Raw genomic sequence first — 16,172 nt, forward strand, 5'->3', positions numbered from 1 at the left:
TTTGGTTTCATTAATTTCTGCATATTTTTCCTGTTTTCTAGTTTATTTTCTGTTCTAATTCTTATTTTTTTCTTCTGTTTGCCAGGATTTAGTTTGCTCTTCTTTTTCCAGTCCTTTAGAAAAAGATTTTTAGATCTAAAAACTTAGATTATTGATTTTAGATTTTTTTTTCTAATATGTGTTCAATACTATAAACTTCTCTCTACACACTGCTTTTGCTTTATCCCCGAAATTTTGGTAAATTGTGTTTCCACTTTAATTTAGTTCAAAATATTTCTTAATTTCTTTTCAGTTTATCCTTTGGCTCATGTATTATTTAGGAGTGTAATGTTTTATGTCCAAATATCCTTCAAGGGGATGGAGCATAAGTCCTTACACTGTAAGTGAGCTCTGCATAGTCACTTCCCTCCAAAGAGTACAGTATGAGAAAAGCAAAACAAGATTGACTTTACAGTGAAGAATCCTGACAAACACTACCTCAGCCAAGTGAGCAAAATTAATAGCAACAGTGATGAGTAATGTTGATATCATATACCCTAGATATGGATGTGTGAAAATGCCCTCCTCTGTGTTCTTCCCCCAAAAAGCCCATAACCACAACCTTATCAAAAGAAGAATATTAGATAAATTCCAATTAAGGGGTGTTCTATAAATTATCTGACTAGTATTGAGGGTTGCTAGAGGGGTGTTGTATATGGGCCTGGGCTAAATGGGTAATGGGTACTAAGGAGGGCACTTGTTGCGATGAGCACTGGTGTTATAGGTAAGTGATGATCACTAAATTCCATCCCTGAGATTATTATTGTACTATATGTTAACTAACTTGGATTTAAATAAAATTTAAAAATTAAAAAAGGTTTGATACCATATTTCTATTTTCTCAGAGGGTTTCTAGTTCTCCGTTCCTGTTTTAATATATTTTCTTTCATGGAATAAATATCTATTCTTACCTCTCTGAAAAAAATTTTCAAGATTATTGAATAAAAAGGAGGTCTGATAAACTTTTACAGAAGGAGGAACCTAATGAAGATTACATGAAGATTAATGTAATGTTCCCTGGGTGGGATTCTGGAACAGAAAAAAGAACATTAGGTATAAAGTAAGGAAATCTGGAAATATTATGAACTTTTGTTGATAATAATGTTTCAACATTTATTAATTGTGACAAACATATTGTAGTAATGTAAGATGTTAATAATAGGAAAATCTGGGCTTGATGGATATGGCACTTGTGGGTACATGTGGGGCATGCTACTATTTTAACTTTTCTGTAAATCTAAAACTATTCTGGAATAAAGCTTTTATTAAAAATAAAAATAAGTCTTGGGGCGCCTGGGTGGCGCAGTCGGTTAAGCGTCCGACTTCAGCCAGGTCACGATCTCGCGGTCCGGGAGTTCGAGCCCCGCGTCAGGCTCTGGGCTGATAGCTCAGAGCCTGGAGCCTGTTTCCGATTCTGTGTCTCCTTCTCTCTCTGCCCCTCCCCCGTTCATGCTCTGTCTCTCTCTGTCCCAAAAATAAATAAACGTTGAAAGGAAAAAAAAAATTAAAAAAAAATAAAAATAAGTCTTGTCACCCAGAATCCAGAGCTTAAAACTGCAAGATGCTAGAAACAGAAAGAGATAGTTTATAGAGGTAAAGACTTATATTTCACTTCAATAGGAGGGGGGCATATACAGAAATGTTACAAGTGTTTTGGACAAAATTAAAGACAGCCTGATACACAGGCACTCTTATAGCTTTAAGGAAATAAGTTGTAACTCTCATCTGCAGAATTGACCTAAAAGGACAGAGAATAGACCACATGTGATAATTTCAGCAATATAAAATAGATTCCTGCCTGATTGACTCATAATTTGCTGCAGATTCATGGTGGGTTATATTATCTAAGTGGTAAACATGCTGAATTATGATTACTCATGAGTTGTAATCAATCATGAAAATGTTTGCTAAAAAGTAGTTTTAACTTTAGAAAACTAGTTACCCAGTAATCCTGGCGATAACTGTATATGTGAGCAGGACATCTGAAAACTTTTTGTAGACGTTATCCAGATTGATAGGCTTAAATATGGGGCTTGTATGAGAAGGCAAATAGCTTTGTAAATTAAATAAAAGGCAGCAAGTGAGATGTAAATCCTAAGTTAGTTAAAAACAGGGTCAGACTTTCTTACACCATACACAAAAATAAACTCAAAAAGGATGAAAGACCTAAACATAAGACAGGAAGCCATCAAAATCCTAGAGGAGAAAACAGGCAACAACCTCTTTGACCTCAGCCACAGCAACTTCTTATTTGATATGTCTCTGGAGGCAAGGGAAACAAAAGCAAAAAATGAACTATTCAGACCTCATCAAGATAAACAGCTTCTGCACAGTGAAGGAAACAATCAGCAAAACTAAGAGGCATCCAACAGAATGGAGAAGATATTTGTAAATGACTTATCGGATAAAAGGTTAGTATCAAAAAGCTATAACGAATTTATCAAACTCAACAACCAAAACACAAATAATCCAGTAAAGAAATGGGCAAAAGACATGAATAAACACTTTTCCAAAGAAGACATCCAGATGCCTAGCAGACACATGAAAAAATGCTTAACATCACTCATCATCAGGGAAATCCATACCAAAACCACAATGAGATACCACCTCACATCTGTCAAAATTGCTAAAACTACAACTCAGGAAACAATAGATTTTGGTAAAGATGTGGACAAAGAGGAACCCTTTTACACCGTCGATGGGAATGCAAAGTGGTACAGCAACTCTGGAAAACAGTATGGAGATTCCTCAGAAAATTAAAAATAGAACTACCCTACAACCCAGCAATTGCACTAGTAGGTATTTATCCAAAGAATACAGGAGTGCTGATTCAAAGGGGCACATGCACCCCAATGTTTATAGCAGCACTATTGAAAATAGCCAAAGTATGGAAAGAGCCCAAATGTCCATAGATAGGTGAATGTATAAAAAAGATGTACACACACACACACACAATGGAATATTACTTGGTGATCAAAAAGAATGAAATCTTGCCCTTTGCAACAATGTGCATGGAACTAGGGTGTATTATGCTAAGCGAAATAAATCAGAGAAAGACAAATGTCATATGATTTCACTCATAATGGGGAATTTAAGAAACAAAACAGACGAAGGGAAGGGAAGGGAAGGAAAAATAAGATAAAAAAACAGAGAGGGAGACAAACCATTAAAGACTCTTAAATATATAGAACAAACTGAGGGTTGCTGGTGGGGTGTTGAATTGGGGGATGGGCTAAATGGGCGAGGGGCATTGAAGAGGACTCTTGACGGGATGAGCACTGGGTGTTAAATGTAAGTGATGAATCATTAAATTCTATTCCTGAAGTCATTATTACAGTGTATGTTAACTAACTTGGATTTAAATTTAAAAATATTTTAAAAAAACGGGAAACAATTGAGTCATTTTCTTTAGATGTGTTGCTCTTTACCCCCATTCCTCCTGCCATTAAACCTGAAATTAGGAATAAGAACTATCATAACAGCAGAGTGATTCTAAGCTTATCACCATAAAGTAAACGTTAGTAGGTGTAAAACGTGACTTGATAATCTCCCACCAAATGTAAATATAAGATTTGATATTCATCATGAATTATGAGCAAGAAAACCCTGAACCAGAGAAATAAAAATCTGAATAATCATACTTTCTGCAAATATTTTAAATCAGACACTTACTTAAAACTTATTTAACCCCAAACAAGGAAAGACATCCAAGTATTGAAATCGAAGTATATTAGTGCATCCATTTGAGTTTCTTATTATGCCTAGGTGATATAAGAATATCACAAAATCAAATTTTGTAATTTGAACATGTTTCAGGCATTTTGAGTGAAATGTCAATTTTAAATCACTTTAAATGCATGTCTTTATTCAGATTGAGGCTAGGCCTGAAAATATACATATATGCAAACGAATATGGAAAGATATGGAATGATAAAGACTTAGAGCTCGTTTTTTTCTTGCCATAACAATGGTCACTACAAATCTGCACACTAGAAAAGTATACCAGGTAGTTAATAAATATCATGATCAGCCATATTTGTATAGGAACTACTGACAGTTAACTATACATTTAGAGTACTGGGGTACTCATTTTTCATTATGTTCAAAATCTAAAATACTGTGGACCACACTGTATGTCACTATAATCAGTAATTCATTTATCTACTTATCTCCTGTTGATATGCACAGCATAATTCAATTCATCATGCAATACTTCTGGATTTTCCTCATGATGGCTATTATCACAAGAACAACAACATACTGTTACCCTTTTTTTTGTTGCAAAAGTGTACTCATTCAATGTTGAAGGAACCCAGCCTTCTTTCAATTCACATGGATATTTCCTGTCTCTAAATTGCACTTTTCTCCTTTTAATTTGGTAACTTTCTAAATTGCTTTTTGTTTTTCTCACATAAATGAGATGACAAAGGCATTTGAAGGGAAGTGAAAAAATACAGAAATGATTACCATTGATTATCTTTCTTCTCTTTACCTGGTTGCACTCTTTGACTGAGTGTGCCTGGATGAGCTGAACAGTTTGTTAGCACATGCTGGGCAATTACTGTGCTACAAATTTGCAGCTACAGTGATCCTGCAAAACACCACTTTCTTGATCTCTCTGTCTGCAATTAAGAAATGACATGACTAACAAAAGGTATTCTTATTTTTAGTATGAAAAAGACTGAATTGTGCTTTCAATTTACAAAAAAAAAGAAAGTGAAAATAAGGATAAATATGAGTGAATTTAATTTAGGGTGATTTGTAACATAGTATGCTGCCACGTTTTTGTCATTGTAAGATTGCATGGGTAGCAATGTTTTTGTTTTTGTTTTTTTTCTTTTTTATCCAATGGGAACTAGATAACTCATGTACCTTACTTAGATGATAGGTTTATGCATTATTTTTTTTTTAGAAAAAATGCAGTAGACTGAAAAAATTCAACTCAGCCCAAGTAATTCTGCTGGCAGACAATAGGATGTAAGAGACAGTCCTCAATAATCACAGTTCTTATTCAGATGAAGTATTTTGAATATAAAGTGACAGTAGAAAATGGCATAGATTTCAATAACTTTAAGAACCAATCTTCCATTGTCTGAGTAAACTCTATGGTTGGTAGTTATTGAATGAGCATGTTTACCGTGATTTTACATAGGAAAGAGTATCATTTCATAGCAAGCTAAGGATCCATGAATTATAAAAGGAATTATTAATGTTCAAATAGTACATCCTAGGAATAGATCAAACTGGAAGGTTATTTTCTGCATTTGCAATTGAATAGCATATTTGATTTTAATAGCAAAAACTGAGTCATTTTTAGGATAATGTCAAAAAAGAAAGGAAGAAAGAAAAGTGTCACTCAAGAGCCTTAGTGTAATCTTAACATATTCAAATAAACATTCATAATAACTGAGTTGCTTTTCTGAAAGGAACATAAAAGTAGTCAAGCTCTACTGTGAGTTGCCATCCAAATTTGCTATTTTCATGCCTATTTCTGACATGAACAGGCTGTCATAAAGTGAAAAGAATTATTATGAAATGAGATTAGTAAGCAGCTTGCTGATGGATCAGAACACATTATCCAGGATTCTTAGCCCAGGATAGATGTGATCTGGAGGCAGGTAGGCATCCCAGCTAGTAAAGAGGAGCCATAAGTTGCACTGATACACATCCACGCAGAGAAAGTTTGTATCAGAAATGTTGATGGCATCAGACATGGGATTTAGTCAAAAAACTGCCTAGACTGGATAGGAAGCAAATTAGAAATGTGCTTTAGGGGGGCGCCTGGGTGGCGCAGTCGGTTAAGCGTCCGACTTCAGCCAGGTCACGATCTCACGGTCCGTGAGTTCGAGCCCCGCGTCGGGCTCTGGGCTGATGGCTCAGAGCCTGGAGCCTGTTTCCGATTCTGTGTCTCCCTCTCTCTGCCCCTCCCCTGTTCATGCTCTGTCTCTCTCTGTCCCAAAAATAAATAAACGTTGAAAAAAAAAAATTAAAAAAAAAAAAAAAGAAATGTGCTTTAGGGCAGTGTAGTACAACTTTGCCTATTGCTGAGAGTCAAAAGAGACATTAGTGAAAAACAGATTTCTAGACTACACCAATACCTACTCAATCAGTAGTTATAAGTGGGGGAGACTCTGCAAGTCTGTATTGTTTAATAATTATCATAGATGATTCTAAAACGTGGTTAATAAAGAAAATGATCCTAAAAGTACTGAAAAGCCAATTATTCATTGATTATTTAATAAATATTTCTTGAGAAAGTAATATGTATTCTCAAAGTTCTATGGTATACTTGTGGTGATCTTTGTAAACCAAAAAAACCACCTCATTTGGAGCAATTTGATTTTTTAAATTGCTAATTTAATTTGTTGACTTAATATATGAAAAAAAAACAGATTGAGCATATATGATATCTCATAAACTAGTACAATTTAATTATCACTATTGAAAAGACTTATAATTTTGTCACTTAACATGTTTAAATGATACCGGCATTTATAATTTTAATAATTCATGTTCTTTTTAAGTCCTTAAATTGTCTGAATAACCAAATGAACTCTCTCAAGCACTTAGGTAATTCCTAGAGTCTAATGAGTCAAGTTTAAATGTAGCGAACCATAATTGTTTTTGTGAATTTAAAGTCAAATTATCAGGGCGCCTGGGTGGCTCAGTCCGTCAGGCGTCCAACTTCAGCTCAGGTCATTTATTATCTCGTGGTTCATGATTTCAAGCCCCCGAGTCAGGCTCTGGGCTGACAGTTCAAATTAGATGCTTTTGATATTCTTCCACTCAGTATCTTCCTCACTCCAATTCTCTGTTTAATGAAGACTTCTCAGATTGGTTTTTTGGTTTTTGTTTTTTTGCCACCTATCCACAATACCTCTCCTTCCCATCAATCTTTACTTCTTACTTTTAATTTTGACTTTTAAGCAAAAGCTTAACTTTGCCTCACATAATTTGTTACTGTATCATATAATAGTATCCGTTTACCTGTTTATATATTCATTTATTTATTATGTGTCTTCTTCAGGAAAGTATCAGTTTCCATTGGAAGGACTTAACAACTCTCTCACTATTATATCTCTATAATAATAATGCTGTTCAATTCATAACACTAAATAATTATTTGAGAAATTAATACCTTTAAAAAATCACTAGTGCTTGTATTAAGGTTTGTCATACAGTCATATATCTAATATTCCTTACACTGACCTTGACTAGTGACATGACTGGTCCTAGTATTTCACAAAAGGCTTTTGATGAGTATAGTTGATAGGATCAAGAATCAGAAGGAAATTACACAGATGACTTAAAAAATTGGATTATAAAATTTTATTACCCATATCATAAGCAACACATATTCTATGATTTTAAAACTTCTCATTCTAAAAAGTTAAAGTGATATTAACAGTTACAGATACATCTCTTCAGTACCTACTGCTAATTATTTTGTTAGTGTTCTTTCCTTCACCCACCTAAACCTCTAAGATAAGTTTATTGAGAACGGCTAGCTCTTATTAACTCGTGAATTCATGAAATCTAACACAATGTCTGGTACATTTAATTGTTAAATATTATAAGTGAAAAGCGAAGCCCAAAGTACAATTAACCTTATATCTTTTTGATGGATTCAAAATGTGATTTCCATTTATGTACCTTCGAAGGAAGGTAATGTAATGTCTTCATTGCATTAATGACAATCTCAAAAGCAGAAGACTAAGGTTAATAATTCTATTTCTTGGTAAACTAAACCACTGTGAATTTCTTTTTCTTCTTCAAACAAATGAAAAATCTTATTTTTAGCTTAAGAATGCTTTCATTGCTTTCTCCTTCTTATGAAATGTTATCTTTGGAATTTAAATTTTATTTAACAGAGGGCTCCGTCTGCTCTTTTTATAGCTGAGCCTGCATTAATTTGCTTTAGACCATCCCCATAGTATTGGTACATAAGCTCCTTCTGCTGGTGAAAGTAACTTGTAGCTAATATTCCTTGTATTTTGTTTTGGGTTTTTTTTTACTATTGGTTTCTCAGGGTATTTTGGGCTTAAGAGTACACAAGGCATTGTTTTTACAAATCAGCTTTTAATTGGAAGACAGCTTCTAAAAAATGCAGATGAACTATCTCATGTTCTGACTGGGGATTAGCACAGGGGCACTGATAATCCACCTGACTTGATGGCTGTTCTTCAAATGTGCTACTGAGATAGATCCTTTCTGGCAAGCTCCACTTGAGGGGTCTCTTCAAACTAATCCTTTTCCCAATTAATTGGATTTTCCTCCTCCAGGGTCACTGTCAAACTATGCAATTGGCTTTCTTTTGGGTTCAGATTTTGTTATATGCATGAGTCCAGTTCCAGATATTTTTCTTTCACTTTAAACTTCTGACCTGCAGTGGTCGAGACTGTTCACTTTCTTAGTTGAGGGATAAGCTACCTCTTTGGGATGCATACCTCAGAAATACAAAGACCAGGTTCCGACTTCTGTGCAGCCTTTCCAGTTAGCTTCTAATTCCATCACTCACTCATTTTCTTAAAGAGAGGGGTGGAGGTACCTTTCAAATCCTCAAATTAAGTCATTATGTCACTTTATAAAGGAAGCATAAAAAAGGGGGGGTACGTTTTCTGTACATTCCATGTAACTCATAAAAGCCACATACAGATTTGTGTTTTTCTGGTGAGGTTAAAAACATGCATTTATCCCAAAAGTAAGTTGTATTATATAACCCATCTTGTTAGGTAATGGAGAAATTTACATTCTCCAATGATATTATGAAATATTTGGACTTTTATAATCTTTAATATACATATATACTGTTAAGAACACCCAAATTATTAACACAACAATGAAATGAACCAAGTCATATTTATAACTCATTTTAAATCTATATTTGAACTCTTCATAGCTAAACACATTAAGATGTTGTACGAAAGCAACCACTCATAGATTTGTATAGTTGAGGTGTTTTGAGAGGTATAAAGCTTGTAAGAAACAAGAGAATTCATTATAGATTTTAGATACTAGCCCTTTGTCCGATATGTCATTTGCAAATATCTTTTCCCATTCCGTTGGTTGCCTTTTAGTTTTGTTGGTTGTTTCCTTTGCTGTGCAGAAGCTTTTTATCTTCATATGGTTTCACTCTTATGTGGATCCTGAGAAACTTAACAGGAACCCATGGGGGAGGGGAAGGAAAAAAAAAAAAAAAAAAAAGGACGTTAGAGTGGGAGAGAGCCAAAGCATAAGAGACTGTTAAAAACTGAGAACAAACTGAGGGTTGATGGGGGGTGGGAGGGAGGGGCGGGTGGGTGATGGGTATTGAGGAGGGCACCTTTTGGGATGAGCACTGGGTGTTGTATGGAAACCAATTTGTCAATAAACTTCATATAAAAAAAAAAAAGAAACAAGAGAATTCAAATGTTTGTAGAGTAGAAATGCACTCTTAATGAAGCACTATTTGGTTACACCAAAGTATTATCCATTGCAACATAACTAGTAATAACTAACAGAATATACCGAGGTTTATTTCCTGATTTCTAGGTAATATTTTATTTTCTTTTTTTATAGTCAGTTTATACTTTATTTACTTGTTTTTATTTTATTATTTTTTTCCTACATGATAATGGTACTCTTTAGTCCCCATCACCTATTTAACTCACCTTCTGACCCACCCCCTCTTCTGGTAACCATCAGTTTGTTCTAGAGCTAATAGTCTGTTTTTTGGGTTTCTCTCTCTCTTTCTCTCTCTCTCTGTCTCTCTTTGCTTGTTTGTTTTGTTTCTAAAATTCTACATATGAATGAGATCATATGGTATTTGTTTTTCTCTAGTTGACTTATTTTGCTTAGCATTATACTCTCTAGCTCCATCCATGTTGTTGCAAATGACAAGAAATCATTTTTTATGGCTGAATAATACCCCATTATATGTGTGTGTGTGTGTGTACGTGTGTGTGCATGTGTGTGCGTGTGTGTGTGTCTTCTTTATTCATTTGTCAGTAGACACTTGGGCTGCTTCCATATCTTGGCTATTGTAAATAATGCTGCTATAAACATAGGGGTGTGTGTATCCCTTTGAATTTTCTATTTTTTGGGTAAATATCTAGTAGTGCAATTGTTGGATCATAAGGTGGTTCTGTTTTTAACTATTTGAAGAATGTTCTTCATACTGTTTTCCACAGTGGCTGCACCAGTTTGCATTCCCACCAACAATGCAAGAGAGAGGTTTCTTTTTTACTGTATCTTCACTGAGATGTCTAATGTCTTGTGTGTGGATTTTAGCCATACTGACAGGTGCAAGGTGCTCTATTATTGTAGTTTTCATTTGTTGAGCATCTTTTCATGTGTCTTTTGGATATCTGTAAGTCTTCTTTGGAGAAATGTCTGTTCATGTCTTCTGCCCATTTTTAAATTGGTTTAGTTTTTTGGGTGTTGGGTTGTATTTGTTCTTTGAAGTATTTATATGAATATTTCCATACGCATTCAGTTTTCTTGAGTAAATAGTTCATGGTAGGTGTACAGTTCATTTTTTAAGGCAGTTGACATTTTTTTCTAAGTGGTCTACCACTGTGAATTCCTTCCAGAAATGTAAAAGACTTGCTTCATATCTTTTCCAGCACTTGATATGGTTTAAATGTATCCATTCTAATAGATATATAGTATTCTCTCACTGTTTTAATTTGTACTTCCCAAATGACTAAGGATCTGTAGCATCTTTTCACATGCTTATTTCCTATCTATATATATTATTTGATAAAATGTTAAAGTATTTTTCCAATTTTAATTTTTTGTTGTTGTTTCCTTGTTAAGTTTTGAGTAGACTTGAGATATTTTGGATATACACAATTTACAAATATTTTCTCCCAATCCCTGTTTTGTCTTTCCATTCCCTTGGTGGTTTTGTTGTTGTTGTTGTTGTTGTTTTGTTTTGTTTTGTTTTGTTTTTGGACAACATACATTTTAATTTTGATGAAAACAAATTTGTCAACTTCTTTTTTTATGGACTGTGCTTTTGGTGTTGCAGAAATTGATGTCATTTAATAGATTACAAAGGTCTTCTCCTATGTTTTCTTCTAGAAATTTTACAAAACATTTTGTAAAATGTTTGGAATTACAAAACATTTTGAGTTTATTTTTGTATATGCTGTGAAGTGTATATAAAACACTTTTTTTGTATATAGATATTCAATGATCCCCAAATCATTCATGGAACAAAACAATCCTTCTTCCAATGGTTCATCTTGCAAAATGTACACACATGCCTATATATACAACACACACATATATTATGTGTTATATGCATTACATGTATATACATATATAAAACACACTGATAAATCATACATATAAATTGATATTATTTATAGATTGTCCTTTATGGTTACATATAGTTTCATTTAAGAATCAATAAACTTAGAATGTCCAGTTATGGATCTCTGCCCCATTACATGAAAAGCGAGGCAGAGAAAATTTGTGTATATATGCCATATTCATTTAGCACCACTATAAGCAAAGGAGTATTTTTACATAGTTATCTTAATAAACGCTGACAGAATTTATGGGAAGTAGACATTCTTATAGATGTTTTAAAGAAAAATGCTTGCTAATCAGAGATTACAAAGCAGTTATTTAAAGTCACAGATACTTTAAGTGGTGGAGGTAGAAAGCAAACCCAGATGACTGATACTCTTTCTAACACTGCCTATCCTAAAGGGTTAAATCATAGCATCAGTTGGGGCACCTAGGTGGCCCAGTCAGTTGAGCATCTGACTTTGGCTCAGGTCATAATCACATGGCTAGTGAGTTCATGGTTCAAGAGTTTCACATTTCGTGAGCTTAAGCCCCACATCAGCCTGGAGTCTGTTTTGGATCCTCATCTGTCCTGCTCCCTGCCCCTCCCCCGCTCAAGCTCACACTTGCAAAAATAAACAAACATTTTTAAAAAATCATAGTATTATTTAAAATTGACAACCACAATACTTTGGCCTATAGCAGTTATAAGGTTACCCAGGTGAACCAATATTTCCAATTTTATTACTTTTATTCCTCAAAATAAAGTCCATTGTTTAAGCTGTAGCTACATAAGGAAAGTGAAGAAGTGAGAGGAAATATACTGCAAATTATGATCAGATAGTCTGCAATTCTAAATTGTAAAAAGCTAAACAAAATCCACTTTCTCCTCACGATGTAATTTTCTCTTAATGTAGGTTATAAAGTCATTTTTCTTAAATTTTAAGTACATGAGGCCTGATATAATAGAACTAATTTAAGTGAACTTACAAGTTTGAATTTCTCCACAATATGAATGCCTTCCTGAATGATCCCATAGAAGCAACATGACTAACATTATGTATACTGGAGAGAGCAACCATTCATTGACCAATGGCAGTGATTTTGGCATACAGTCTCAGTCAGCACTTTGCGTCATTTCCAAAGTAGAGGTCATCTGGCAAAGTTCAGAGTCAAGAGAGGTGATTGGCTCTGGGGAGCATAACTGCTCCATGCCCTGTACTCCATTCAAATCCCAGGTCATTTAGTGTACTCGTGCATGTGAGTACTCCTGCATGTGTCACACAGAGTTTTAATAGTCAAAACAAATGTCTCTCAATATGTATCACTCTAGAATTTCTACACAGAGCAGGGCTCTTACAAGGACATTGTAGTAATAATTTCAATAAACCCTATGAAGATTAACTTTCAGCATCTGGAGTGGAAGACTATTTTAAAACACAGGATCAATAAAATCTAAATTGCTCACTAATCTCTATTTTATAATTATGGTAGTGTGATTCCAGGTATGACATCGACGTGCATTTGATCTAATTTTTCTGCAATACACTTTAAGAATATTAGATTCAGCTCCATGGGCTTAAAGGTTCTATAATTCCAGATACATTTTTTTTTATTCATCCATTTTTTCTGTGTTCAATACTATAGGCCAGAAAATTGTACCAAATGTCAATGCAGATATTCTTCTTATCCCAGATCTCAGGGTCCTACTCCAACCATATCTCTGTTCTTACTTTAATCTCAGAGATTTGCCAGTGCCCTATATACTTAACCAATTGGGCCACACAGGCACCCCTATAATGTTATTTTTAACTAGTGGAGTATAAATTCTCCACTTCATTCCATCTTCTAAACTCTCTCTCAAAGGGGATTACAAACTCATGAAGTTTTCAAACTCTGGTCATGACCTTTTTGTTTGTTTTTCTTTAGCTAAACAAAATACCTTCATAGGTAGTGTGAGTACCTTCTACCAAGCAAATAATCCTGATTTAACCTTCCCACTTGCTCAGTTATCTCACTTACAAGTAAGCATACATATACACATAAGATATATACAAAAGATTACATAATTGAATACATTGTGGCTATTATTGTTTTGAACAAGCTTATCTGTTAGAGCAATTAAAAATTAAAAAAAAGTTTTTATTTTACCTTTGGTATTCTTTCTTCAGTAGTCTTCCTCTTAATCTGAGTTTCTGACCTATATTATTTATCTTCTCTCTAAAGAATTTCTAACATGTCTCCCAACACTATCTACTGGCAGGAGATTCCCTCAATTTTTGTTTGAAAAAGTCTATTTCTACTTCATTTTGGAAGGATAATTATTCAGGGTACAGAATTCCAGCTTGTTGGTTTTTTTATGTCTACTCTTTAAATATTTTCATCCCATTCTCTTCTGGCCTGTACAGGGTTTAAGAAGTCATAGGCAGTTCTTGCTTTTCCAGTCGGGGGGTCCATACAGTTGTTTTGCATTTTCATCGTAACTTAAAGGGAAATTTTCACAGTGTCTGAAGCCCTTGATGTCCAGCAAATGAAGGAGGAGGATGTCCTCAAATTTCTTGTAGCAGGAACCCACTTGACCTCTAAATAAAACAGTATATCTACAAAAGGAAAAATGATGGTATCTCTATCAGAAATCTGAAGAGAAGCTGGGAGAAGCTTCAGTTGGTAGCTCATGCCATTGTTGCCATTGAAAACTCAGCTGATGTCAATGTCTTATCATCCAGGAATACTGGCCAGTGAGCTGTGCCCAAGTTTGCTGCTGCTACTGGAGCCACCACTATTGCTGACCACTTCACTCCTGGCATCTTCACTAACCAGATCCAGGTATCCTTCTGGGTGCCAAGGCTTCTGGTGGTTACTGATCCCAGGGCTGACCACCAGCCTGATGTCTTATATAAACCTGCCTACCATTGCTCTGTGTAATACAGACTCTCCTCTGCACTGTGTGGACATTGCCATCCTTTCAACAACACAGTTGCTCATGCAGTGGGTCTAATGTGGTGGATGCTGGCCTGGGAAGTTCTGCACATATGTGGCACCATTTCCTGTGAACACCCAGGGGAAGTCATGCCTAATCTGTCTACAGAGATCCTGAAGAGATTGAAAAGGAAGAGCAGACTGCTGCTGAAAAGGCCGTGACCAAAGAGGAATTTCAGGGTGAATGGACTGCTCCAGCTCCTGAGCTAATCGCTACTCAACCTGAAGTCGCAGACTGGTCTGAAGGTGTGCAGGTGCCCTCTGTGCCTTTCAGCAGTTCCCTACTGAATATTGGAGCACTCAGCCTGCCACTGAAGACTCGTCTGCAGCGCGCTCTACTTAGGCCACTGATTGGGTAGGAACAACCACTGAGTGGTCTTAAGCTGCTCTTCTACAGAGGCAAATAAACAGATGGAAAATAAACAGTTTCTGGAAAAAAAAAAAAGGTCAGATGCAATTCTTATTTCTGCTTCTCTACAGGTAAGATGTTTTCTGCTCTCTGGCTTCCTCGGGAATTTTTGTTTATTTTTTTATTTCTGTATTTGATAATGATATGCCAACATAGTGGGGTTTTTGTTTTGTTTTGTTTTGTTTGCATATATTCTATTTGGTATTCTCTGAGCTTCTTGGATCTATGATTTGCTCTCTGACATTAATTTGGATAAATTCTCAGTCAATATTTTTTAAAATATTTCGTCTGTTCCCTTCTCTCTTTTCCTTTTAGTATTCTTATTATGTGTATGTTACAGCTTTTGTAGTTGTCCCACAGTCCTTGGATATTCTGTTCTGTTCTGCCTTTTTTTTGTTCTTTCAATCTTGTTCTTTTTGTTTTTCCATAGTGGAGGTTTCTATTGATTGACATGTCCCTTAGCTCAGAGATTATTTCCCCAGCCAAATCTAGTCAACTAATAACTTTGTCATAGGCATTCTTCATTTCTGTTACAGTTTTTGATCTCTGGCATTTCTTTTTGGTTATTTCAAAAGATTTCCATATTTCTGCTTACATTGGCCAAATTTTTTTTTTTTTTTACTTTATCTAATTTACTGCAATTTAGTTAACATACGGTGTAGTATTGGTTTCTGGAGTAGAGCCCAGTGATTCATCACTTACATATAACACTGAGTGCTCCTCCCAACAAGTGCCCTCCTTAATGCCAACGCCCATTTAGCCTATCTCCCCACCTAAATCCCCTCCAGCAACACTCAACTTGTTCTCTGCATTTAAGAGTCTCTTATAGTTTGCCTCCCTCTCTGTTTTTATATTATTTTTCCTTCCCTTCCCCTATGTTCATCTGTAATTCCACATATGAGTGAAATCATATGATACTTATCTTTTTCTGACTTATTTTGCTTAGCATAATACATTCTAGTTCCATCCACATTGTTGCAATATATATGTAGTATTATATATGTTATATATATAATATAATATATATACACCACATCTTCTTTATCTATTCATCAGTAGAGGAATTTGGGCTCTTTCCATATTTTGGCTATTGTTGATAGCACTGCTGTAAACAATGGGGGACATGTGCCCCTTTGAATTAGCATTTTTGTATCCTTTGGATAAATACCAAGTAGTGTAATTGCTGGATCATAGGATAATTTTATTTTTAAATTTTTTGAATAACCTCCATACTGTTTTCCAGAGTGGCTAAACCAGTTTGCATTCCCACCAGCTGTGAAAAGTGTTCCCCTTTCTCCACATCCTTGCCAACATCTGTTGTTTCCTGAATTCTTAATTTTAGCCATTTTGACAAGTGTGAGGTAATATCTTATTGTGACTTTAATTTGTATTTCCCTAATAATGAGTGATGAGTCATGTGCCCGTTATGCCTGTGGATGTCTTCTTTGGTAGTGTCTATTCATGTCTT

At 35.0% G+C, this 16,172-nt stretch overlaps 1 pseudogene; it reads left to right on the forward strand.

Moving 5' to 3' along the window:
* LOC124509965 (40S ribosomal protein SA-like) overlaps window positions 1–14,677 on the forward strand; it is a 100,842-nt pseudogene extending 86,165 nt beyond the window's left edge.
* Window positions 14,678–16,172: the final 1,495 nt, after the last annotated feature.

This window comes from Lynx rufus, unplaced genomic scaffold, assembly GCF_022079265.1.
Source record: "Lynx rufus isolate CCGP_SWC_20201006 ecotype Redwood Valley unplaced genomic scaffold, mLynRuf1.p SCAF_1, whole genome shotgun sequence".
Classification (NCBI taxonomy): domain Eukaryota; kingdom Metazoa; phylum Chordata; class Mammalia; order Carnivora; family Felidae; genus Lynx; species Lynx rufus.